General features: G+C 36.1%; 1 protein-coding gene across 5 annotated transcripts in view; it reads left to right on the forward strand.

Moving 5' to 3' along the window:
- The window catches only part of LOC150097606 (uncharacterized), a 446553-nt gene that overhangs the window by 254186 nt on the left and 164788 nt on the right, over positions 1-27579 (forward strand). For 4 of the 5 annotated variants that reach the window (XM_090406901.1, XM_090406900.1, XM_090406899.1 and 1 more), the window contains one exon: positions 8346-8556. The gene's annotated coding sequence lies outside the window, so the exon portion shown is untranslated. Of the gene's footprint in view, positions 1-3392; positions 3409-8345; positions 8557-27579 lie in introns of those variants that run through there. The other variant, XM_090406903.1, reaches the window with a different exon arrangement.

The raw sequence follows: 27579 nt of genomic DNA on the forward strand, positions 1-27579 counted from the left end.
TATTTTGTGATTGGTTGGTTAAAACTTACTTCAGAGTGATTTTTATTTTTACTGTCTTGTTCCATCATTATACCTATTGTATAACAGCCAATAGAGGATAATCTTGTAACTTCAAGTATGATTTTCAGTATCATAGGAGACCAAATTAATTGTTGACTGGAATTTCAACTCGTTTATTGGCCAATATATTATTAGATCAAACCAGAGTGATTCCTAGGAAATGGACAATAAGGATTTCTGGGATACTTAAAATTCATAATTTCTTGTCAACAACAAACTTTCTTATTGGCCTGTTTGGTCGAGCGGTAACGTATCCCGTGTACAACTAACAGGCTGCAGGCCATGGGTGTTTCCGATTTGTTTTAGGCGAGAGATGAATTTTATCGCCAGGTGTGAAACTACTGCTTCGCTTATTGGAGGCCTGAAATGGATTGAAAAAGTTCTCTGTTTGGTCTCTAGAGCAAGGTTTCCGAACTATGTAAAAAATAAATAAAAGAAATAAAAATATCCTTAGCTAGCCCACGGTACTAGTGCTTAATGGATTTATTACCTTTCGTGCTTGAAAGTCACTTAAAAATAAAAATAAAGAAAATAACAAAAAATCATTTTCTGTTTGCAAGGGAAAAAAACATCGTTTTTTTTATAAACATAATATTATTATGTTTATAAACTAGTAGTTACTGTTAATAGAGAAGTGGATCCACGAGTATGAGTGCTTGCATCCAACCGGAGATGGACCAAATCGAACGTTTGTCCTGGATGTACCCAGCAGATCTGCCTTAGTATTAGTTAGTTCTAGGATAGACCATTAGCGGGGACGCAAGTTGACTTGATGTGCTCATGTAAAAAGAGCGATGCTTGGAACCTGCCGTTTCTTTTGATGCCTGTAGCTAGTGCAGTGGCGCATAGAGCCTTAATAGCGCCACTGCACTACTGTTAATTCCGTTTCATCCATATTAAATGTTGGATAAAAAGAATATTTCGACCATTTTAGAAAAGAAATTGTCAGCATTTTCTGGAAACAAATAAACAAACGAACAATGAATTCTTGAAACAAACAAGTTGTGGCATACTTACCAAGTGTAAGCAAACAAAATTTGCACGAAGTTTCTTCACAACATTAGCTGACTTGTATAAAGAGACCTTTAACTTCATATCAATTGCCTTAGTATCCCATAATGCAAAGCGCACTTCCGTCCGTACGTGTATATTGCTATGTGTTATAGGAAGGGTCACTACACAGACTTTTTGATCTTTATTGAGGTTGAATATTAAGGAGGATATTAAGATTGAATCAGTGCAGAAGTTATATATTTTCTATGTACCTTGATGATATTCCACGCGCAAACATTGCTTATACTTAAGTAAGAATTAAAACAAGAATATAATTCCTTGTCAGGTATGATATACTGTAACCAAGTGAAAAAATTCCCACAGTTGACATTCTTCGTTAACTTGACATCGTAATAGTCCCCCACTCCCTCCCCAGAGATACCAAGAAATTTTATACATTGTATCTGTCTTGGTATCTTTAACGTATATTACACCCAAGGTAAAAAAACTTTCTACATCTTTCTCTCATCCACAGATTTTTATTAAGAAGATCAAACACCTTTTATCTACTTGTATATGAGGTATATATGACTTCTGCATTACTTCAACCTTGGTATCTCCCCCGGGGTCTGACTCCCACCGAAGAGACCTTAATAAAGGTCGAAACCGGTCTGGGTAGTGGCTCTTCCCATTATGCATTGCATTATACACGCCTGAAAGGGGGGGGGGGGCGGTGCTTTGCATTATGGGATACATAGTAAGGCAAAGGATATGAAGTCATTAGCCTCTATATACAAGTAACTCAGACGTGAATATATTTCACGCGCAAAACTTTGTTTTGCTTACTTGGAAAAAGGATTAAAACCAATTATATAAAATTTCTTGGTATCTTTAACGTATATTACACCCAAGGTAAAAAAACTTTCTACATGTATATGAAAAATATGCATTCCCAACATACCAAAAGATAACGCAAAATACGAAATTTGTTACATTTGATTTGATACATCGTGAGTGGACAATTAAATTTTATTCTCTTCAGGATGTTTGATGCGTGGTTCTTCGAATTGAAATTCAGTTCTTAGGAATCAATGCTGATTTTTTTTAAAAATATTTTAGGAGGGAATACAAGTGCTACATATATATTCTGAAAAAGAGTTTCATATTAGATTAGCATGTCGATGAAGATTTAAATGCCTTCGTCGATATGAAAATCTACCGTAAATGAAATTGTGCTCGTATAATACCAGCACATCGGTTGCATTTTCTGACTTGCTTATAAAATCCAAAAAGGGATAAATAAAGCAGCAATTAAAGGATAAGAATTTGCTGTGCAATATCTGAGTACAAGACAAAATCTATACGGAACAGTTGGGCCTCTCTCTCTCTCTCTCCTCCCAGATAGGAAGTTAAGCCATTTTTGCCACTTCCTGATTTCATCCTCTCTCGATGACTGAGGTTCATATTTCTGGGATGAAATCAGTTCCTTAAGTGTAGCAGTAAATCGATCTTTTATACTAATACAACACTTTTACAATCGCTCTGTCCATCTGTAAATTAAAGTTACACTTCCTTGTCTAATTAGCTTGCCGGTTGCATTAATTAATTAAATTTCATAACAGTTTTAAAAATATCATTAAAACATCCATTTGAGCTGGCATGACTCTTCAACATCGGTAAAAAAGGTTATTTATAAACAGAAAAATCTCTACGACTGCATTCCTTTATTTTATTTAATTTCTTCATGAATTTAGGTTAAGTGCATTTTTTTTCTTCTCCTTTTGGTTTAAGAGGGACGTTCTATTTGGTACTAAAATTTTTAACACTGTTTTACCGAAAGTAGCTGAGGTTCGTTTAAATGTTGTTTACACATAAAACTTCCTCCCTTTCCAATGTTTTCAAGTGGGCCAATATTGCTAACGCGCAGACCGAAATAAAGTGTGTTTGTTAATCAGAAAAAATCCCGTGATGTTTGGTGAAAAGTGAGTCACGTGAACCTGTTGCTGACAATGACTGGATTTTGATGACGTCACAGCAATCGCTCTTTTTCGGCTACTGGGTAACGCGGACTTGGAACGAGACTTTAGTGAGCACCGTGTGCAGGGGTTCCACGTGTCGTACTTCTTGTCCTTAATGTGTTCTCGCTTCACTTTATCTTGTCCCTCTGCTCCTCGCCGACATACCGCTTAAACAGAATACGAGACTGGAAGCACGGAATCAGTCGCCTTTTAGAGAATCTCGTTCATCGTGGTATGCAGCGCCCTCTCTCAGCAGCACAGTCACAGGTTTCTCGTAATCAAGGAGGATTTAGTGAGAAATGCTTCTTAAGCCTTACTTCACCGCACTGCAGCTACCGTAAGTAACCACTGAAGATAGTAAATAATAAGTATCCTTCCCGGCAAAGCGTTTGTTATGTGTTTGTGTGCAGGCGCGTGACTATGCGAAGTTTCAAGAGTGGTTTACAAGCACGCGAATCATTGCCGTCCCTTATCGGGGCGTATGTTAGTAAATGAGGTGACCTTTATGTACGTGAGCCATTTCTAGCATGCATTATGGTTGTATATATGTATGTGTGTTCCCCCGCATAACACTGGAGTCAATTCACATGTCGGCAGCAAGCAATTTATATGGATTTTATATGGCTTTCTATGAAGAAGAAGAATTTACTCGGTATCTACTGATGTATAAATTATCATCGCAAATATAGCTTCGCGGATCACTGTTATCAATTAATATGGTTCAGAAAAGTTCATTTTGACAAAAATTCTTGCAAAAGCTAAAGAAAATTGAATTATAAAAGCATTTAGGTGTGCAGTTCATTTATTGGTTACCTTTTAATTGTTATCTAATACGTTTTTGTTTTGTTTTTTTAAATCCCTGCAACTATGTCCGAAGATAATTGCAATATTAATAAATAGTGACAACCTGTAGAGTCTCTACACCGAAGCCATCTATAGAAAAACTACATTGTTTATGTGACATTATTGCACTTTGAAAGTCCAAATAAGTGGAAGGTTCGTTTCTATAAACACTTCTGAATGTTTCCTTATTTATTATGCGTTTTCAATCACCCAAAGACGATCTTTATTTCCCAGATTTTTACGCAATGATAAATGAGCTCAGTATTACGTCAAATCAATCTATGCCATCATAGGAAAAGTATCCTCTCAAGGATACAGAAAGTAAATTTAGACTATTTGAAAATTTCGTCCTTTCAACACTACAGCGCCATCTTTACACGGATATGATCATTACTTTTGACGAAATGTAATTTGGCACGATACCGTTAATCTTTAATTATTTATAGCTAGACCTTAATTTCTAACATTGTAGTCGTTGGAATAACCTTAGTAAATTTAAAGCTGTTAGTTCCCATGTGTATAAGGCGTTCTTCCCTGAAAATGCAATAACTTCTCGCTATTCTTTGTTGTATACCCTTTTTGTGCTACGAGTTACATTTTTATTCATTGCATTAGCTGCGTGGGTTATATCCGGGTTTTCTTTCAACATTACTTGTAGGGGTTTATTTCTAAATCTGAATTGTGGATATGACGTTTCACGTTTCTGCAATTGCGCAAATAGTTGAAATTTGAATGTTGTCTCTGGACGTAATTTTAACTGCTATCTTCTTTCGTTATTAGAAAATTGAGAACGTGCCACAGATAGAATGCCGTTATAGTAGTGTGTTTCATATGAACCTGTCCAATACGATAACTTTTTATCCAAGTGCCTATGTCAGACAAGCTAACACATGGGAAAACAAAACCAATAATTGTATTTGAATCTTTATCAGTGACATTGCGTAATGATACCTGGGTAGAGACTAAAATTAAGCTCCCCCTTCGAGGACTTTCTGTCTTGACCCAATTAGCATTTTTCATCACTACTCTTGATTGCTACCATTTTTCTGAAAAGGCTTACTGAACTCATTAAACACACGTTTAGGACTGCATCAGGAAATATTTCTATAAAATCAAGACGGTTTTCATGTCCCTGTTCTGTCGTATTCTGAGCAAGTGTTTTCCGCTGACTGCTCACACACGAATATTTCATTAAATTCCTGGAGAATGCGTGTATTTTATCCGTTATTACCCAGCTATCAGTTATTAAAAAAAAAAGGATTGCGAGATATTTAAACTTGATGGGTAGTTCCAACCGCAGTACCAAGTTACTTCTGAGGAATGGTATGCTTAAACGCATTTGCTGGTAGGCTTAGCATGGAATGTTTTAAAAATACTTTGATATTATTTGTAGCAGGATAGTTGTTGATTTGTGTCTATGCATCTCAGAATAGAGTTGAAATTTATGGTTTGAAAGCAACGAAAGGTATTTCTACAATTCCTTGTCATGATGATTGCTTTTTCGTATAGGTTTATTAATCTTAAAATATGTTTCCGATAGAATATTTACATAGTGTGTATAGATTTTGCCCTTCACTTTCTTCCCCCTATCGCTGTAAGCATGGACACCCGGAAGTGCAAGCAATGCCCAGCAGCATCTCCGAGTTATCAGTCTTAGTGGACAGCTAAGAAACTCCGAACGCTGTTTCTTCTTATGCATTATAGCACGTGCCACGAGATCTCCATGTGTGTGTGTGTGCCTTATTGATCACGCTGTTTTTAAGGAGGCTGAAAGTGCAGTGACGTCTTGGGCTTCGCACCTTTATCTCGACCATCTCGCTTGAACAGCAGGCAGAGTGATGACTAAGCAGCGACTCTATTGTGTCTCAGTACTTTGTGCATCACTACTAGTTTCTGGCATCATTTCGCAACCATTTTAAAGTCTAGTTTGCCTCTCTACTGTTCATTTTAGGATTTGTGCAAGATTTACGTCAACTTTTTTTTTGGTAAACGTCACTATTCCCAAGAATACATTTTAAGATGCTAATCTAGCATTATTCATTAAAGACACACAAAAAAGCATGCATAAAGGAAGTCGTCTTCTGAAATATGTCTACTTTCCTGCTAATTTTATATCTATTTTATTTAAAAAATATTACTTACTTAGAAAAGAATACGGCCTTATAAGAATATCAGATTTTGTCGTGTCATTTAGTCGCATAGAACCATATGAATGGAAACCAGTTAAGCAGGATTGTATTAGTTGCCAACGGCCACCTGGGTAGATTCAAAGGATTTGTAGGGTACTGGAAAATGAGAATTTAGAGCAAAAAAAAAAAAAAAAACACCTGATATTATCATAAGAAAAGACAAGTTCGTTGCGACAAGATCTGAAGAATTTGTAATCATAGTTAAGACTGTCCGTGTTTTATAATTGAATGTGTATTCTCGCTTAAACTAATTTGCATGTGCTGTGAGAGAACTGCTTTCTTCGTCTGAGATGGATAATTGTACTTTGGTTAAAATAAGCTTAGAAAAATGTGCATCTCTTCCTGAATTCATGGGATTCGAATAAAACATCACTGTGACATGCATTTATAAAGTAAATGCGGAGGACCAGAACGACCAGAAACTCTGTCAGAAGCAAGTTGAACTTGGATTTCTGCTGCCTACATTTTTTTTTTTTTTTTTAAGAAAATTTCTTACTCAGTTCTGAGTTAGTTGTATTTCTTCAAGTCATCATCACGTGTAGATTTCTTCAAGAGTTTCTTCGTCATTCTTAAGATTTTTCTAAGTTTTTGTTTTTATTAATAGATGCATCGCTCAAAGTTCCTTTCTTCAACCAACCTTTCTTCCCTTTCCTTATCCAGTACCTCGGTAACCTCCATGGCCTCCGGTTGGAAACAATGTTCCTTCTAAGCCAAGGAGGCAGATGCGCAAGCCATGATGTTTTTTAAGCATCAGTCAGGTTTACGTGGGTGGGGACAGTTAATTTTCGAATAAAGTGCATTAATGCTTTACAGTTTATAAGGTTTCAAAATTACAAAAAAAAAAAAAAAAAAAAGAAAGAAAAGAAAATGATCTTATACTGAAAAGATAATTGTACGTAAAATATGCATATCATGCTAGTATCAAGAAGACTTTCTTTCTTTCTTTCTTTTTTTTTTTTTCTTTTTAAATCATATACTACTGATCTTGTGCGGCGGTCGCTGCATACCCACACGTGCGATTAGATTGAAGGAACATTGGTTGGATGGCGGTGTTTTCCTCCTACAAACTCGGTTATTATTATCATCATCTCGTAAAAGATAAACCGATCAGAAAATACGCAGTTCGCATTTCATATCAGGATAAGATATAGAATATCTAATGATCTCGAACAGCTTTTGATCAAAAGCTTGCACTTTCGTAGAACTTTGTTAATCCATAACAAATGACGGACACCATTGAGGAACCCGTGCTCTAATTATTAGTATTCTCGATATTTCCTCATCTATACCTTCGCCACTTTAAATCATATTTAACAAATATTTAAAATTAACAGTCCGAAGAATTTCATATCCAATTCAAAAACACTTTTGCCTCTGATTTGAAATTATAATGAGAATCTTCTTAGTATCAACTGTAAGCCTGTAATTTGCAACACACATTTGGTTCCATTTACTGCAACTTCTTTCACTTACGTGCCCGCATCGTTTACAGCATAGCATTTTTGCTTTTCTATTCGTGGGTGGTTTTCAAAACCCTTTTTCGTCATCAGAATGAATATCAGTAGGAAAAAGACATTCCCTTAGCGAAGTTCATTACTAAATGAGAACCATCTCAATTTCCAAATCCCACCTGTGCACGTCTTTTGCACATATGGATATGCATCACTAATTGTTATCACCTTATTTCCAGTTTTGCTAGGCTATTTGCATAATCCAGTAAAGCTATAAACGAACCTTTGTTGAGCTTCTAATATCTAATTCTCCCTTTTAAAACAGATCTGCACTTCCCTAAGACCACCATTCACCTTATTTTCATTACTGCTGATTGATGCACAATGACTATAATTGCTGCGCTCTTTCCTGGGATATCTTTTATTACATATCTGAACAATACCCCCCCCCTCATTTGTTTGATCACGAGATATCGTCTTCTCCTACAAGACTAATCATTCTGAAAGTGTTCCAGCACTCATTTCAAGTCTACTTCACAAGAAATCCTTATCGGATCAAATTCTCGAAATATGAGCAACTATATTTTGAGCAGCAAATCTCTTCTTACTGCACAAATGTTTTTCCAAATTTATACAATAATGGTATAAATTTGAGTAATCTCTTATTTGTAGTGTACTGGACATTTTTATAAAAATAAACAAATAATCCTGTCTAGGCTTTTTTCTAGAAATAAAGTGTCTGAGAACGCTTAGCAACTTGGAAACATTAACTGTTTATTTCGCTCTTTCAGCATGAAGATACGACCATCTGTCACCTGTGCTTAATCTTTGCCCAGACATTCCGCTCTTTCAAGGATGGTGGAATTCTAAATACAGTGAAAAGTGTGTACACATGATTGGTGAACTACTAAGAGGATTAGAGTGTCTAGATTTGGTATAATTCTTGGTGATTTTCTACAGCAATATGGATATCTTTCAAAGTGGATACTAAAGGGAAAAAAAGTAAGATACTGTAATTCATATTAATAATACATTCCATATTGGGAATACCATTATTTAAAATTGTGATTTTTATCGCATGAAGTACTTCCGATTGCTCACGTCGAGAAAATCGTCTATTAATTCGTAGTGGATTGAGATAATGGCGGTGTCGTTAAAAAAGTCAAATAGACTGATCAAATATGCACGTACACTTGAATAGCTTTTGATTGGCTAGTTTAAACATTGTCCTAGAACTTTTTACGAATGGGCAGTTCAAAACGTAATCGTGCAGAACTGTTTTAATGTATTTTGCTAAGTGTTCCTTTTCGATTCATAATCTTGCGCGAGTAACTGGACGATGGGTTTCGGAATTGAACACCTTTCTCTTTAATTCTGAATAATTGTAAATTAGACAGTGAAATTCAGACATGAAATTTTTCATGAGGTTGCATTTCAGTTTTTTAAATATTGAAGGATCATGAGCTATTTAAAAATAACACCGAGGTAAATAGTCCTGACACTAGTGATCAAATGTAGCGTATGGAAGTTTATAAAATAAAAAAACAACATAACATTAAATAGCAAATGTTATTTAATATATAGAAATAGTGGATAATGTGGATAAATTTTTATATGTAGAAACTTCGGAAGTTTCGAAATTTTGACCCGAGAGCTTATGAGAATACAATCGTCGGTGTCAGAGTTGCCGTAACTTGCACTACTTAAAAGACATGAGTGCTGCCCTGCTGATAAAGGTTTCATTGCCCTGATAGTTCTTTCGAACTGGTTGGTTCTCGTGTTTCATTAATGATGTGTGCAAAGTTTTTTTTTTTTTTTACTAGTACTTTTATCTAACGTGCAGAAATGTAATTACCCCAATTATTTTTCCTTCCAATATTGTTGCAAGCCGTATTTAATTCTTTACTATTCACTACCCTCTATCATCAGTAATGTTCCTTTCTTCTCTCCAGTACCATTCACCCTTAAGCGTCTTTAATTTTATATTTTCGTTTTTCAATGTTTCCAAGGACTCATCGTGGGAGGGCACACCACTCTACTTCGCTAAATATATCTCATTCTCTCCGCAACTTAATTATCCAATTACTACCATCAGCGCCATCTATCGCCCATCATCACCAACTGCAGTATATTTGTCTGTAAATTGCGTGTGTTCTGAAGGCCGATTTGTCTGTACGTGAGATGAAAAACCCGAGTTTCCGGGAGAGAAAAAAACTCTACTACCACCATATGAGACCGACTAATTCGCCTTCAATTGAAAAAGTTCATATAAGGATTCCCCTCGTGACCACGAGAATTGAACCCAGGTCTTTTCCAACCGAAGGGCTCAATGTTCCGCTATTCTTCCAATTGCGCTACGGCAGCTATTTTATTTTCTATAAATTATCACGCGTACATTAATCTTACTTGATTTTTTGTCTGTTTATTTTTTCATAATTAGCATGGATTTCTGTGTCTGTTCCTTCTTTTACGGGTTTTTAACTTTTATTTGTTGCCTATTGCTTCTTATCACATGCGCTTTCTAGTCTAACTATCGGATGATGGTCTTCTGTTTTCGTTATACTGTTGAAAACTGTTCTCTTATAACGTACGTCATTATTCAACGTTATATTGAAATTTTATTCTGCCAGTGAAATGTAACTTCGGCACGCTAGTTTCGACAACCCATAGCCAGGTTTATTCCATTAACTTACATGTAGAAGAAAACGTAACGACATCATGGAGTTTGAAAAGGAGAAGATCGTTGGGGAACTGAGCGTGGTGCCTTCATCTTGGATATGGTATCTTGTTGATCTTACGGTCCACGGCGGTTAATCTGTACACAGAATGCAGCTTAACGTAACTCCTGCCTGCCAACGAAACTATAAAGGAGTATGGAAAGTGGATGGTCAAGAAAGGTGTGAAGTCTCTTGCGGGCTAATAGACAATATCCCAGCTGACGATGTTCCGCACTTTTGTATGCATAAAGGTCTGCAAGATCCTCTCCTTAACTAACAAAGGTCATCGTTGAAAGTAGCTGGTGTAGTTTTAGCAACTCGCCCTTTGAACACTACAGAAAAAGGTAGTCTGACGGTTCTCGCTGCATCGCGCAGGTGGACGGCAACGCGTATGACGCAGGACAACGCGAATCGACGCATTTCTGCCATTTAGGCCGATGAAAGTGGTATCGTATGATTTGCCGGTCAGAATTACAACTCCTGTTACGTATTGACCAACGTGTAGCCTATGTAGCTCATAACCGACCACGTGTGTCCTGTTAGGTTGTGCCAGAATGATGATGATGCGCCACGACACTAGACGCCTGTTACGAAGAATTAGTTCGAAGACGCACGAAGAACAACACTCATCTTGAATGATTAACATTCACCTGATCTTAACCCAATTAAGCATCTGTGAGAGAGATGTTTAATTAGGTTGAGATCGTGCTTTGTGACGCATATAGCCTGCATAAGCTATTGGAATTTAACTTCGCTGGCTAAACAAATTTCTTTGCAGGCATATTAACAACATTGTGAATAACCTTTCGGCCAGAACGGAAAACTGGGGACAAGTAATTTATTTAAGCAAAGTGTGTCAATGACTTATTTTTTGTTTGTTTGTTTATTCCTGAAATTCATCCTACTACGACCTTTAGAAAATAAAATTATTTGGCTAACAAAGGTCATCGTTGAAAGTAGCTGGTGTAGTTTTAGTAACAACCTCTACAATATGACACTGGGATTAAGGTAACGTTATCGTGTGTTCGTTACCACCAGTATTTGTGAAATATTTCGTAAATATTGGTGAAGATAGCGAATACGCGATCTCCACCAGCAGCAATATTTTATCTTTTATTTATTTATTTAGTTTTAAATTATATTTCATATGTTTTACTGAAGGCTTGGCTACACTCTTTAAGAAATCCTTTGAAGTGAACTTAATTATTATTATTAAGAGAGACCTCCAGGGAGTCAGGGACTCATTGAGGGAGGCCACATGCTACACACACCAGCTATCATACTTATTATTGAATTCATTCATGCTGCTTAAACTCACAACATCCAATGGCAATCCATTCCAATCACGCACCACCCTCTGAGAGAAAAATCTAGCCCTCACCCCCCCTTCTTATTGCCCTTCATTCTCAACTTCCAAGGATGTTCTCTTGTCCTTTCTCCACCCTCCATAAATTGAAAAATTCCATCAATTGAAATCCTGTATGATCCTTTCAGAAGTTTGTAAGTCTCAATCATATCACCCATCTTTCTCCTGTTTGCTAGTGTTTGCAGTGTACAAATTCCCAATCTGTCTTCCTAATCAGTATTCCACAATCCTCATATCATTTTTAACACTATCCTTTGCACTCTCTCCACTATATTGGAATCACAACGGAGACCAGACCTGCGCACAATAGTCCAAGTAAGGTCTTATCAAGGCCTTGTAAAGGCAAAATAACATCCTTATCTTTACACATGAAAGTTCATTTCAGCATTGTATTATCTTTTGAGTTGCATTTGCAATCTTTGCCGCGTGGTCCATGAATTTCAACTTCCTATCTAATAGCACTCCAAGATGCCTAGCCTCATCAGTTTCTTCTAGCATAATCCCACCAATATAATATGACATTGGATATCTAATCACAAAATGGATGACTTGACATTTACTGACATTGAACTGACACCCATTTTCCCATGCCCACAGTTCCAGCCTATTCAAATCATTCTGCAACATGGCCTGCTCACCTGTAAAAAGGAATGCTGGAACTGTTTTGAAAATATCTGTCCTGTAGCTATTCCATAATTTGATAATTATGGAATAGCCACACCGCGCGACTTAAAAAAAAGACACATGAAAGCATTCACAAGCGCATGCGAAGCAGTCACACTAATGTTACGCACGCACCACTCGACAAGTTGGTGTTCCGAACTGTATATGCAACTGCCAAAATCGTAGTTATTAATAGTCCTGACAAATGCAACTGTTTATAATAATTTAGCTGCTAAGTTTCTCTAAACTTTTGGAACAATAAAACATTTAACGAATTCATATTGGTTAAAAAGTTATCTAAAAATGATTCATTATTTCGGAGAATGTGGACAATTTCTCTCTGGTGGAATTGCAGTAACTGCCTGCTTAAAATATCTTCGCTTAATTTTGCAATTTATTTTGCATAATGAACGTTAATAAAAAATCAATCATAAAATAGGTTCGCATTGACGTTTTAAAGAAATCAACTTTTTTTTTTCAATAAGTTGGTTGACACCAATAAATGCTTCTTTGTCACTGCAATATAAACAAATTGGTTGCTATTACAGGTAACCCTCGTATAACGCGGTTCTGATATAACGCTGTCTACAAATTGTAGGTAACCCTTATTCAACGCGGTATTTATACAACGCGGTTTTTTCGATAAAAACACGATCTACAAATTGCAGTAACCCTTTATATTTTCACCGCGCGACTTAAAAATCAGATTTTATCTTCGTTAAATTTTGCGTCCGCCCGTATCGCGCATGTAGTTATAAGTTGCGAATTTATTTTAGGAGAAATACCCTTTAGCACGCATCTACGTCAATTATTTATCGTATAAAGTGTTTATTGTTGAAAGTTGTCTTCGTTTTCTGCGGGGAAAGCGCATTAAAAATCATAAGTGTGTTCATCTCGAGCTGAGCACTTTATTTTCTGGTGAGTTACATACAATATGTAACGCTTTTTTATGTAAAAGTTTTATTTTATAGTAATTGCCACTTAGAGGGCTTTTGCGATATGATTGAAAACGAAATTAATGAATTAATTGATGAGGAACTGGTACAATTAATGGATGACGTCGAAGCAAATGGCGGGGAAAGTTCTGCCGAAGATTCTGATTGTGATGAATCCGTTAAAGAATTCAGTTCAAAGAAATGAGCAGAAGGATTGAACTTGGCAAAAAAAAATTAGGAAGTTATTTTACGGATAATGATCCCTCAATGGAGCGCTCCGGAAAATTCACGAGACAATTGGATATTTGTTTAGCTCCATATTATGAACGTAATAAAAAATTGCAGCATAGTGGTAAGCAAGGTCTTATTACTGACTTCTTGATAACTAAACCAGCCGAAGTATGCAATGATGAATTATGCAAATGATGTCCAAGAGATTTCAAGTGATGATGGCATCCGGCCACTCGTAAATAAAGAACATCTACGAAATGTTCGTTTTGAAGAGAGTGATGCCGATAAAAATATGCACTTTATTTTATTTTGCCTAAAACATTTATGCATTATGTGCAATGATGTTTGCGTACAATGTGTAATTTTTATAAGTTTATACTATGCATTTGTTTCATAGTTTATATATTTTCTTACCTTACATGAACTACCTGAATTAAATAAAAATATTTTTTGTGGGATATGTCATTGTTGTTTATACAATTAAAAACAAAAACGATTTCGGAACATAACCTTACTTTTCTATGTGATCTGAGTCTAGTCTCGCATAACGCGATTTACATAACGCGGCATTTCTATGGAACCCAACATCCGCGTTATACGAGGAGTTACCTGTTTTTGTTGCTATCTTGTCTGCTTTAAGTGCCACTGTAGATTAAAAAAAAAAAATGCGCACAGTTCTAGTGACATGCGTGGCTGTATTAAAATAAAAAGGCGAGGAGTATATAATTCATATGAAACGAGCGTGAATGTTATTTCTGCTGTCTTTTTTTTTTTTTTTTTTTGTCTACGCTTGTCTGTTTTACTCTTACTCTGGAGTTTCTGTAGTCCGTGGGTTAGATTAAAGTTAAATTAAGATTAGATTAGTTAAAGGTTAGGTTATGGAGCAAATTAAAGTACGGTAATACTTTCTGAGTAATCAGGTTATTGATTTCTAGCCTTAAAAGGTTTTTGATCTTTAGTGTATCAGCAGTTATTGCTAACAAAAAAAAATTAGCACTAAATCGAAATTGCTATACGCGATATCGGTTTTTATAATTCTGCTGAGTCCAGATTAACCTTTCAGTATGACTTTCATACAGACGGTGATATTCTTTGTTATGAAGCACGCCGAGTTTATCTGGCATTTACGCTGGTGCATGCTGTTTTTTTTTTTTTTTTTAATGGCTGTTGACTGTTTCCCATTCATCAGGAAGGCATCAGTGCTATATTTTTTTTAAATCGCAAGTTACATAAATCGACCATAGCGCTGTTAATCCAATGGTGACAATCTCCAAGTATCTCTTTATAATTTAGTACTTTCCTTCTAGTTTAGCTGGATTAAAAAAAAAATCTGAGTGTGCAGGAGAGGAAACAAGCTGAGCAAAACAGGCTACCACTTCTTCACTTTGAAGAAGTCCACGTAAAGATCTCTCATCATTCGTTCATTTCGTATGGTGATTCAACGGCCGTGAGCCCTTTTACGGGGAGGTACGGCACCACCTTAATTCCCCCCCCCCCCATTTTTTTATCCGGGCTCGGGACCTGCATAGCTGACATTTCAGACCTATGGCTGGAGGGGTTGTTTTAAGTATTACTGACTATATCGTGTGTGTTCATGGGGCTGGTTTGCCTGCTTGTGGGATGAAAAACCCTGCTGTCCACGCCCAAGACCGGCTAACTTGGCTATGGCTGAGGAAGATCCTTAAGCTCCTCACGTCGTCGACGGGAATCGAACCTAGGACACTCCATCCCCATATGGTTGCGAGGTGCATAACCACTAGGCTAACCTCGCGGACTCATCTCTCATCATAAGCGCCATCGAACTCAGGTTTTTACAATCTTCGAAGGGCAAATGTCGCGACTGCGTCAAGGGGAGAGAGAGAGAGAGAAAGGAATGGTTATTTCATACTTTCCTGGCTCAACAAGGTCAGGTTTTAGCTTACCCAAGGTCTGGTGAATATTTTGGTACATAGATTCGGCGAAAGATACCTCGACAAAACCGTAAAGTCTCAATCCTAGTTTAAGTCAGTGAAATCAACACTTTCTTATAAACTCTCTTTCGGCAGATGTTTATTATAGGTAAGAAGCTGCGACTTTGAAAAAGTTAATGGAGGATTTTTTATTACTTGCTGTAAACGACGTTTTCAGATCTTATACCTGTACATGTCTTATCCAACTGAATGGATGATTTCGAGTGAGGAAATCGCCTTCTGTGAAGTTGATTTCACTTCAAAAACCTCTCTATAACATAACATTGTCGGTTGAACAAATCTGAATCATACACCAGTGTTGATTTTTAAAAGAAACTGCAGAGTTGATTTAGTCACATCAGCGCTGCGCTAATCATAAGATAGCAACAAGCGATTTGTTAGGTTGCAGCCAAGAAAAGCATTTTTTGTTGGCATTCAAAAGAAATTTATTGGAAGAAAAAAACTTTTAAACATTGAAAAACACTAATTTTTTTTTTCTTTTTAATGTTCTTATTTATAAATATCAGGGCTTAGAAATATTAGTTTAACGAAGTATAAAGAGTTAGTGTTGGGAGGGTGGATGCCAAAATTTATGATATTTGTTTGAAATTAAGCCATTTGGATCTCTGATTCATCTAAAGCTACCAGAGTGAAAGTATAAAACTTTAACAGCGTTGGAATATGTGGAGAATTAGTATCTTTTTTAAGAAAAATGATTTCATTAGATAGGCTTTGTCATATAAACAACAATAATAGTTCTACATAGTTCGAATATACAGGAGAATATTGCTTGCACTGAAATTCATTTTTCAGGTAAAACTGATGAACAGTTTGGTGAATTTGAGCGTTTAATTTTGTCAGGGACCATAAATCTTTCTTTGTAAATCTAGTCGCTGACCTGACCTGAATAATCTGCGAAGGATAACATATTTCTGTTCCTATTCTATTGATCAGTCGCACAGTTCGTCATTTTTTTAAACTGCAGTTATAAAAAGATGTCGCATAAACTATTAACTAAATACGTTTCTAACTAGACTGCATACACGTTTCACCATTCAAAATACGTAATAAGCATTGCAGAATTGTATTTCGAAGCGAACAGAAACTTGTGTTAGTTCATTAACTACTGTCGGTTGCTATTCACTTCGTTCCTTCTTCTTACAGATATTTAGTCTGAAGAAACTTTGTAATTAAAACACGGGAAAAATTAACAGAGAACGCTTTAATAATTTTATTATCATTGATTATATTTATAATAAAAAGAGGAATTGTTTTGTTCATGCTGAAAATTGGCCAAATTCTTCCTTGTGGATACCATCTGCATTTATAATAAAACTGAATACTTTATTAGGGTGAACTGTTATACCTGACTTTATCAGGATGAACTTCAAACCACCTTGAACGATAAAAAATGGAATTACCAACTTGGCGAGTACGATTCCGAAAGGAATTTTTGATCTGCTGTTTTTACATTTGAACTGACATTTGAGTTGACATTTCAAATGTCAATTTTTAATGACATTTGAAATGTCATTAAAAATTGCAAGTAGCATATTGGATTGTTATTTAGTATTTTAATAAAAATCTAAAATTTAAAATATATTGTCTACAATCATATACTTTTTTTGGTCTCCGAAGCTAATATTTGGCAAAAATATTTCCCTTTTAATTTTTGCTCATACCTATATTGGCACGTACTTATCCGCTATTTTGTTTCCATGGTTACGGTGGACCGGATGGATAGATTGACTGCAGGACTGTGTGACCGGTTACATTTCTTATATTCAGACAAATGCTCATAAAAGGGTCTTGCACACGGAATCGCGTTCCTTTCCCGTATGCTTTGACACGTTGGTAGGCTCATATACTGCATGTGATGTGTTTGTTGCCTCACGGTGCAGAATATTTCTCGCTGCATCGGGCTTGAAGTAGTCCCCGAGGAGCGTCATGTAATGTATCAGCTGAACCATGCTGAGCAAATATTTCTCTCGCTGTGGGCCTGCTTCTCAGATCTGCCTCATACGTTATTATTCTTGCTATTCTGGTTCACAACGATTCCATTTTGTGGGAGGGAAGCGGAGCCATAAAAAAATAATAAATAAATATTTTTTTTAAAAAAAGCAAGTCCGTAACGAAATAAGAATTAGCGGCTTCTGATGACCATAGTGAAAATGACATCTACACTCCATCTCATGTCTTCATATGAACACATGAGGTGGAGGCCTAAATATTTTGCAGTTGCTACTTTCATGGCGTATTATAGAATAGCTTCGTAGCTGAGATTCTAGTATTGCTAATAAACATCATTTGTGTGTTATCTGCATCGAAGAAAATCGAGTCGTTTCGGAGTTCTTTTGCTGTTACGTTTAAGTCGTGTTTTCCCCTCTATAATTGTTACTTTTTTTGATGGAGACTATTGCAGCGTCTTCAGCGTGCTGACATAGTGAACTTTTGATGGTTAACTGTCGTTGATGTGTATATATTGAATGATCTGGGTGACTCGTCCCCCCCCCCCCCCGTCTCAATAGTATGGTGATATTAATGTTTTTTTTTTTTTGTTTTTTTTTATTATCCAAAGGGACTATCTTATAGCCTGCAGCTTAGTTTGCAATAGTCATTCTCGTATGCTTATAGAGGCCAGCTTTTTAAAGCAAGAATGTGAATATTCTGTCGAGAGTGTGTCGAGTTTTTTCCGAGGTGTATCAGGATTAACATTATGTATTCATTTTTATCCAAAAATTGATTGATTAGGTTAAGTCGTAAACCATACTTTTATTTGTACAACTGTCATATCCAAAATTCATTAGCAGTCTTATTTTCATTTATTCATCATTAATAGTAGTATTTTTCAGTACTCGTAAATTAGCAACTGGACGATAATATGCTGTTGTCCTTTTCTTTCAACCTTATATTATTATGGATTTTTTTAAGATGTATATGATTTCAGTTGTAAAAATCAGGTTCATGCGGTTGAGTGGCATATTTTTCATTTGAGCAAAGTGCTTTATGATATTTTTGATATCATTCAGTCAACTTTCAGAACATTGATTGCTGTTTGTCTTCTTATTGTGGTCTTCTGCGTTTCTTGACTCTTCTGGCGAGATCTTGGCGAAGAATAGCGATGTGTACACTCGTTTGCGTATTGTTATGCTGGCGCACTTTGATTTCTCTGATAACATCGATAATTTTTATTTAATTTTATTTTTTATTGATGAAGTTAGCCTGAGGCATTTCAGTTACATATGCTACTTTGAAAGTTTCGAGCGATGTCACGAGTTGGTTCTTTTCTTCAGTTCGTTGATGAACTCTTTTGCGTTTGCTTTCGTTTGACTTGCGCTTTGTCCAGTGTACCATAATAATACGATTTGCTGATTCTTTTCATGCATATATGAGAATCATGGAGGTTTTAAACTTTGTACGCGCATATCTGTGTTATTTAAAAGTGCAAGAATTCGTGTCGCAAACCCACGAAATCACAATCCGTTTGGTTGTCAGATTATGTTAGCGAGAATTAAATCTTATTGTTTTAATTTTCTCTAACGATTCTGTGTATATTGGGTTCTAGTTACCAAGGAGACGACATTTTTTCCAAGACCTTTTTTCAACCACTTTTCAAATTTATTGAACTTTGGCACCAAGGTCAAGTGATTTTCTGAAAATTTGAGTCAATTTTTCTGAATTGTGAGGACGATAACCTCACAACTCCAGATAAATTGATCATAGAGCTGCGCGCGTACAAACTCTGTGTGTTGAGGTCAACTCACACACTACATGCAATAATATAATAGATACTAGGCGCAACAACAACATGGCGGCAGTTTTCTACTGTATTCTCGTATTACTTTTCATCCATCATGGCTGGAATACTTACTCAACAAATGAGCTCAAATTCTGGCTACCAATCGATTTTCGAGTTGAGATTATACAACATCTAGTCCTTTTGAAGATTTATTTATTATTTCTGTTTCTTGCAACGTTTGTCTTCACTGGAAGTTGTTTCGTTGGCATGACAATCATCCCTGTTGGCCTTTAATAATTGGTGCTGGAAATGGTCGGTATGAAATCGTCTTATAGAAAAGATGGAATGAGGACAATGTTCAAAACTTTTTTTCTTTTTTCTTTTTATTGACAATTTAGTAATTCTCATGATTAAGTGCTTTCCGCACCAGTGAGGATAATATTTATAAAACGTTTTTGATGAATTTAGAGATCCTCATTTCGCTTACAACGTGCATCCTTCGGTTCGCTTATATGTCGAATGATAATGAAATATCATTCGATATCCCAGAATAAGATATTCTGACCAAAGTTCTACTTGCCACCTCATCAGCACTAAAAACTTCACTATCTTTTTAACTTTATGTAAGTTTCTCTCTTTTTAAAATGCAATGTTCCAGTCCTATCTAGACGTTACACCTTTCGTGGTGTGTTGTACGTAAAGGTTCGAAAAAAAAAAAAAGAGTGCTTCAGTCTGAATTATAACTAGTCTAATAAGAGATCTACAATCGAAAATGCTCCCCGCCCTTCCTGTTCGAATCTATTGTGAGATTTGTCTTTCGATGCATGAGAAAATGAGCGCAGTGAATAAAAATTCAAGTCCAATTTGGAGAATTGTCTGTCGTAAGAATTTTCATATATTTTTTTGAGTTGTAGAGTAGATGCCCTCCCTCGATGAGTCTTTGGACTTCTTGGAGGTGTCACATAATTAGAAGCTGAGTCATCCCATGAATATGGGATGACTCAGCTTCTAATCCCATCGCCACCAACCACATGCGGCGATTATGCATGTAAAATTATGCTACATAACTTTATTATTAAAAATAAAATTATGAATTTAATTTTTATTGCAACAATAATCTCTTTGACATTCAATACCATATAAAAATGACACCTCTTTCAAAATAATAATAATAATTTGATTACATGTGGCGAATACATTTTATGCTAGAAACTCTTGCAGCGAATGTTATAAAATATTATAAAATGTTTACAAAAGTTAAAAGAAGGTGAAGCCAGTCAAAATGGCATCAAGACTTGAAAGTGACTACTGTCCTGAGCCGTAAGCTCTGCGAATGTGCAAATAGTTCTTCGGCGAAGCGTGAACGAATATTTTCCAACGCTTCCCCGCCATTGAATAACATCAAATTGTACGTCTTATGAGTGTCACAGTCTAATGACGTGAATTATGGGGAGTTGGAAGTCATATAGTAAATGGCATCGTTATGTAATGGCGGAGTTTTGTAGTGAAGCGCTGTGCAAGTATTTCATATTTTTATCAAATTTCAGTCAAAATCATCTACCAGAATTACATAACAATAACCAACCATTACGTGTCGTTAATATTCATTAATATTAAATTATTCCAAATAACAGATAAATGACTGAATGAAAACGGATGAATGACGCCTTATCGAAAACGACAAGGCGTCATTCATCCTCAGGACTCTTGGTATAGAGTGGAGGGAACCATTCCAAGTACAGACAGGCCTATATCTTTAAAACTATAAAATATTTGTACAACGATGTCAAGAAGTTTCTAAATAGTCGTACGCGTGTGTGGGGGGGGGGGGGGGAGCGCACGTAATCTTTGCCATGCTTGCTGAATTGCTTACGGATTCACTGTCTGTCATTTAGCAATGACATTTAAAAAAATAAAAATAAAAAAATTAACACAGTGGCAATCCCAATTATACCTATGACATAATTTAGTATCATGGGTAGGATACGGATTAGATAATCTGATGGCGTTGCTATGGAAACTCGAACATTTTTTTTTCTTTCAGGCATTTCAGTCTTCCATTTATATACCACTAATTTTGACTAATGTTTTCCAAAAGTTAGGGTAACAGTATTAATTTTGCTGCCCCTGCCTGAAAATGCAATTTGTGTAAGCCAAAGCTTTAAAAAAAATAATAATAAAATAAAATAAAATAAACTGTCACTTCCGAGATAGATAAAAGCCGCTGATTTCTATCATATACATGATGCTTGACAGTAATCAGCAACTAAAATGGATATCGTTCGTATTCTCTAACGGCAAGATCCATTGTATTCTTGTTATAAGTTTTATACTTAAATATCTCCATTATTTCCATAATTTCAATTTTATACGAATTATAATTGAACGTTAAGACATTTTTAATCTTAATTATAATGCGCATAAAATAAAACGATCTTCTATTGTTCATAAGGATTGCTTTATTCAATCAATTACGAACCAGAGAATTCAAATTAAAAATGAATAAGACTTACAAGAATTATCTTGTTACCTCCCCCTACCCCCGCTTTCTCTTTGTTTTATGGCATATTATAACGATGATCTATTTGAAAATAACGTTAGATTTGTAGCTGAAAAATAATTCACGCGTGAATTCCACCAACAAAAGGTTGTAAACGTATACAGGCGGTCTCCAACTCACATAAGAGATACCCTCCGCAAACTGCACGTAATTATTTATTTATGAAATTATGAAGAGATTACTGAATGTCTTGTTCCTTCTTTTCATAAATCTCTCGATTACAGGCTAATGCGTCATCGATTTCTGTTTGGAATTTTAAGAACCGTGAGGCATTAGGATCCACACTACAGCGATACCGTGCTCCTCCTGACTCCTGTTTACACTATCCCGTAGACCCACACTTTTACCGTGTAGGCATTCTCATACCTCCGTATGAGACCGGCTAAACTCACCTTCGGTCGAAATAAAGGTTCCTCACGTCACTGACGGGAATCGAACCCAGGTCTTTCCGACCAAAGGGCTTCGTCTATACCGACTGAGGTACGGAGGCTCAGTAGCGTACACGGTTCATAATTTTTAACAATTGAAAAAAATTTTAACAGTAATGTGTATGTACAGTAGTACATACATATTACTGACTGTACTAAACAGTAACGCAGTGGTTTAGCATGCCCCAATAACAGCAGTATCGATGCACGCTTTAATATTATTTCAGCTTTGGTGCAGCAAAGTTGTCGGTGTACAATTTTGTTTTCCCTGTTACACGCAAGTACTATTTTATACGCAGTCATGAGTGCGAAGAGGAAATGCAAAGAAGCTTGCGAACTTGACAAACCTAAATTATTAATACAAAAAAAAAAAAAAAAACTCGAAACTATACATCGTCGTGAAAGAGAATTATATGATAAAATAGCACGCGACAAAAGAATGAACGAGTCATTGGTACGAACGCTAATTAAGAAGAAAGATCAAATGAAAAAAAAAAAAAAAGAACATGGAATAGCCACAACATCTTATATGACAAAAGTGATCGTGAAGTTCTGCAATAGATAATAAGGAACCTATTTTAATGATATGGATCGACGACTGCAATAAAAGGAAAATTCTTTTAAGTCAGATGAGAACTCGTGCTCAAGCAACAAGTCTGCATAAGGCGATAAAAGAAAATGGAGTAGAGAAACTTTTTTTTTTTAGCAAGTCGTGGTTGGTTTTATAACTTCAAAAAGTGTCTGGAGCTTCAAAGTGCTAGTGCTGATAATGACGCTGCTGCCAAAATTCCCCAATAAGTTGAAAATAAATAAACGAACAGCGATGTGATTCAAAATTTGTTCATCTTTTCCACATCAACTTTTTCCATGGCTCCTTTTTCCACATCGACGAAACAGTTTTATTTTGGAAGAAACGTGCACTTACTTAGTAGAAATGGAAAAGTGGCAAACAGGATATAAAATTTCAAAAGACCGTGTGACACTTTTGTTAGGTAGAAATGCATCTGGTGACTTCAAATTAAAGCCTTTGTTTACCGAGCTGAAAATCCACGAGCTCTTAAGGGCTATGCCAAAGTGCTCTTCCTGTAATATGGCGATCGAGTGAAGAACGGTTTTACAACATTTTGACCCGCAGTCGAGCGTTGGTGCAAAGATAATGATATGGATCTTAAAATTTTGGTGATAATAGACAACGCAACAAGGTCATCCTACTGCATTTCTGACCTGCATGAAAATGTTAAAATCCTTTTTCTGCTATCCAGCATAACATCATTATTGCAGCCAATGGACCAGGGTGTCGTTGCGGCGTTAAAGGCCTATTATTTGAGACGGACTTTTTCTCAAGCGTAAAACAACGGGAGTAAAGCCATAACGTTGACAGATTTTTGGAAACGTTTTAATATCGGAAATATTCTTTTAATATCGGCAAAGTGAAAATATTAGAGAATCTTGGCTTGAAATATCTCATAGCAACAGGAGAGCTGCGTTGACGATGTTTTACCGCATTGTGGTGGGAATGATTTCGCTAGTTTGAAATCGCAAATTAAAACTGTTTCTGAAGATATTGTGCAGATCTCGGATTTGAAATTTTGGATTCTGACAATGTGCTCGAAAGCACTGACTCGAATTCAAATGACCTAGATGATGAAATTCTCCTAGAGATGGATTAGCAATGTTTATTATTATTATTATTATTATTATTATTACGTGACACTTCCAGGAAGTTCAAAGACTCATCGAGGGAAGGTACCTGCTCTACAACTTTCCACCTACCCACTACTAACCATCATTATCTACACCAACGCCATCTTCCGCCCATCACCACCACTAGTATTTTCACAGACGATCACAAACATCCATGCCCACGGCGGGATTCGAACCCGCAGCCTTTTGGCTGGAGAGCGGATACTCTATCCGCTCGGCCAACCACGCCGGCCGAGCGGTTAGGCTCTTATATGAAGAGGCAGATAAATTAGATGAAACTGTTGTTGAAACACTTACAAAAGAGTTCTCATTAAATGAGCTTTCAACTTTTATCTGAAAAGTAAACGGTGCTTCTGATTTTTTATGGACGCCGATCCTAACATTGAGCAAAGCATTCCAGAATACTATTCGATGTTATAAAGATATGCATGCAGTGAAAATGAAGAGAAAAAAAACTCTGGTGAGAGATATACTAATATGCAGTAAACAAAGCATGTGGATTTTTTTTTTTTTTAAACCAATACTGTAATTGTCTGTTGGGAACTTATTACACTACAACACATTATAATAATGTTTTAAACAGTGCGGTTTTGCATAGGACGAAACTTTTTCGTCGCATAATAACTCCGCTATGCAAGGTATTTATTACTATATCAATACTGTCCGACCAGAGATACGAGACCCTTCGACACTTCTAGGCATGGCAGAAGACGGCGAATCCATTCTGATAACAGCGTAAGCGATGCTTTTCGTTCGATGAATGTTTATTATTGTACGTCAGAAAATTAGCTTTTGTTTTATGAAAATTTTAGTTTTTAAAGTGGTGATTATTTTTCTTGTATAACAGTTGGAAAATTTTACGTAAAAAGCACATCATTTCGCGTGTTGGTGACGAATTCATACATCACCTTATTCCTTTCTCCCCTTCAACACTAACCGACACTTCTTGGCAATCTGCCAGCTAGGGTTCTAGCATCTGTGGTCGGACAGTATGTCTATATATACAGGGTGGCCATAATTAAAGAGGATGTGTCCAGAGTCCTGTAGCGAAAAATGTATTGGACGAAATTCAGCCAACTTGGTGCAAATACACTGTGGAACATGTTTTTTTTTTTTTTTTTTATTTACAGAAGATAATAGTTGTACAAAATTCTGCCACCAGGGGATATTTGACACTAGAATCGCGCGATATTTGCATAATCTCGCTGTTTCTACTGGGGGGATGCCTCTCTTCTGGTGGGCTCTACTCAGCACTCTGGTGCTTTGTTTCGGGCTGATACTCGTTTCGTCGCCACTAACGATCGTTTCAAGGAAGTTTCAGTCCTTACGAGCGGTTTTAATGAGATGCTTGCAGTGTTCAATTCGATACATTTTTTGGTCGTCGGTCAACTTGTGGGGAACAAATCGCGAATTAAATTTACCAAGGCCCAAACTCTCGGTCAAAATGTTGTGCACAGTTGATTTTGGAATCCTCAATTCATCTTCAATCAAATCAATCTCACGGATGATTCTGGGTTTTCTTTGATGAAATCACGCACTTTTCGGATGTTAACTTCGCTCAGTCCAGTTTGTGGACAGCCCGGCTTTTCCTCGTCCCGAAGCGTCTCACGACCACTTCGGAATCGCTTAAACCACTCGCAAACTTGAGTACGGGATAAGCATTCATTACCGTATGCTTTTTGAAGCAGTTGATGCGTTTCGGTAAAACTTTTACCAAGTTTAACATAAAAGTCAATCGCAGCTCTTTGTTTGAAACTCATTTTCCGACCGTTCGTCAAAATACGCTGTCACTCAACTCGGCTTCTAATGAAACAAATATCATAAACAGTTGACACAACACTAATGATGGTTGCCGCTTTCGACAACAAAAATATACAACAGATGGCCCAACTAGTTTCTTCTATTTTCGAAAAGTTCGGTTTCTTTTTGGACAGAGGGTGTATATATATATATATATATATATATATATATATATATATATATATATATATATATATATATATATATATATATATATATACTGTATATATATATACTGTATATATATATACTGTATATATATATATATATACTGTATATATATATATATATTAAAGATACCAAGCTATTTTAAACCTGGTTTTACTCCATTTCTCAAGTAAGCAAACAGACAAAAAAGTCAAGTTTGCGCCTGCACGTAGTGTGAGTCAAACTGACCCACAAGGTAGTGCAAGTCTAGACAACTCGTGATAAAGGTGGTATAAGCTCTGATCACTATTCTTAATATTTACCCTTGCACTACCTTGTGGGTCAGTTAGACTCACACTACGTGCAGGCACAAACTTGACTTTTTTCTGTTTGCTTACTTGAGAAATGGAGTAAAACCAGGTTTAAAATAGCTTGGTATCTTTAACATATATTATACCCAAGATAAAAAAAACACTTTCTATATATATATATATAAGTGAATTGAACAAATTATGAACGAATCTGAAGAAAGAAAAAAGGACCAACTGAAAATAACAACTGAAATGGTTCAAAAGCAAGCTAAAAGGATAAAAACTTGGTCAACATCCGGAAAGCACGAATTACATGGCTACTGGTTGAAATAACTGACAGGCTCACGAAAGACTTGCTGACCAACTTTATGTTGTTTTAGAAGGACAACGCAAAGAGAGTGGTTCACAACTGGGAAAAAGTTTTTGATAATAAAGGATAAGGAAAAGGATCCAAAACCAGAAAACTTCCGACCAATAACCTTCCTGCGAACAGCTTTCAAACTATTCACAGGCATTCTAGCTGAGAAAATATGCAGCTATCTTAAAGCAAATTCCCTTTTCCAATCAAACAAAAAGGTAGCAGCAATTTTGAGAGGCACAAAAGACCAATTGCTGGTTGACAAAATGATTTTGAAAAATTGCAAACGTAGAAAAATGAGCCTGCATATTGATAGATTATAAAACGCGTTTGATATTCAGTGCCTCATAGTTGGATTTTAAAATGCACAGAACTATTCGGTGTTAGCGAAAACGTACAAACATTTTTTGCAACCCAGCATGAAAAATTGGAAAACAATATTGGTTCTAAATAGAGAAGAAATTGGGGAGGTAAACATAAAAAGAGGTATTTTATTTTTCAAGTAGACTCATTATCTCCTTTATTGTTTATCTTGTCATTGATCCCCTTAACTAGAATTTTAAATAAAATTAATACTGTTCACATATTCAGTCAAGATATATCAACGGATTTTGGCTCAGACAAATGCGCAATTGTTGGAACAACAAGAGGAAAGTTTGAAGACCTGAACGAAATCAAGCTGCTCGCAGATAGCTTCAAATATTTGGGAATTTTAGATGCATCAGAAATTCTGCACAATAAGATCAAAGACAAAACTAGAGCAGAATACATAAGACGGCTAAGAAAACTTCTTAAGCAATGCTTAACGCTTGAAATTTGATAAAAGCAATTAACACCTGGGCATACCTGTCTGAAATATTCAGCAGGCATTGTTGAATGGATCCAACTAGAGTTGGAGAATTTAGAACTGAAAAAGTCGAAAATTTATGACTGCACCATGCCCTTAATCCTAGCAGTGACATTGATAGGATCTATCTATCACGCAAAAAAGGAAGCAGAGGATTATTACAAGTAAAGCAAGTTATTGAAGAAGAAAAAGACTTGAATGATTATTTGCAGCAAACAACGGAAAAAATTTTAATTGAGGTAAGGGGAAAGAGTTTATTTAAACCCATGG

The sequence above is a fragment of the Typopeltis vanoorti genome, chromosome 17, assembly GCF_054136105.1.
Source record: "Typopeltis vanoorti isolate ZY-2024b chromosome 17, IOZ_Tvanoo_1.0, whole genome shotgun sequence".
Lineage (NCBI taxonomy): Eukaryota > Metazoa > Arthropoda > Arachnida > Uropygi > Thelyphonidae > Typopeltis > Typopeltis vanoorti.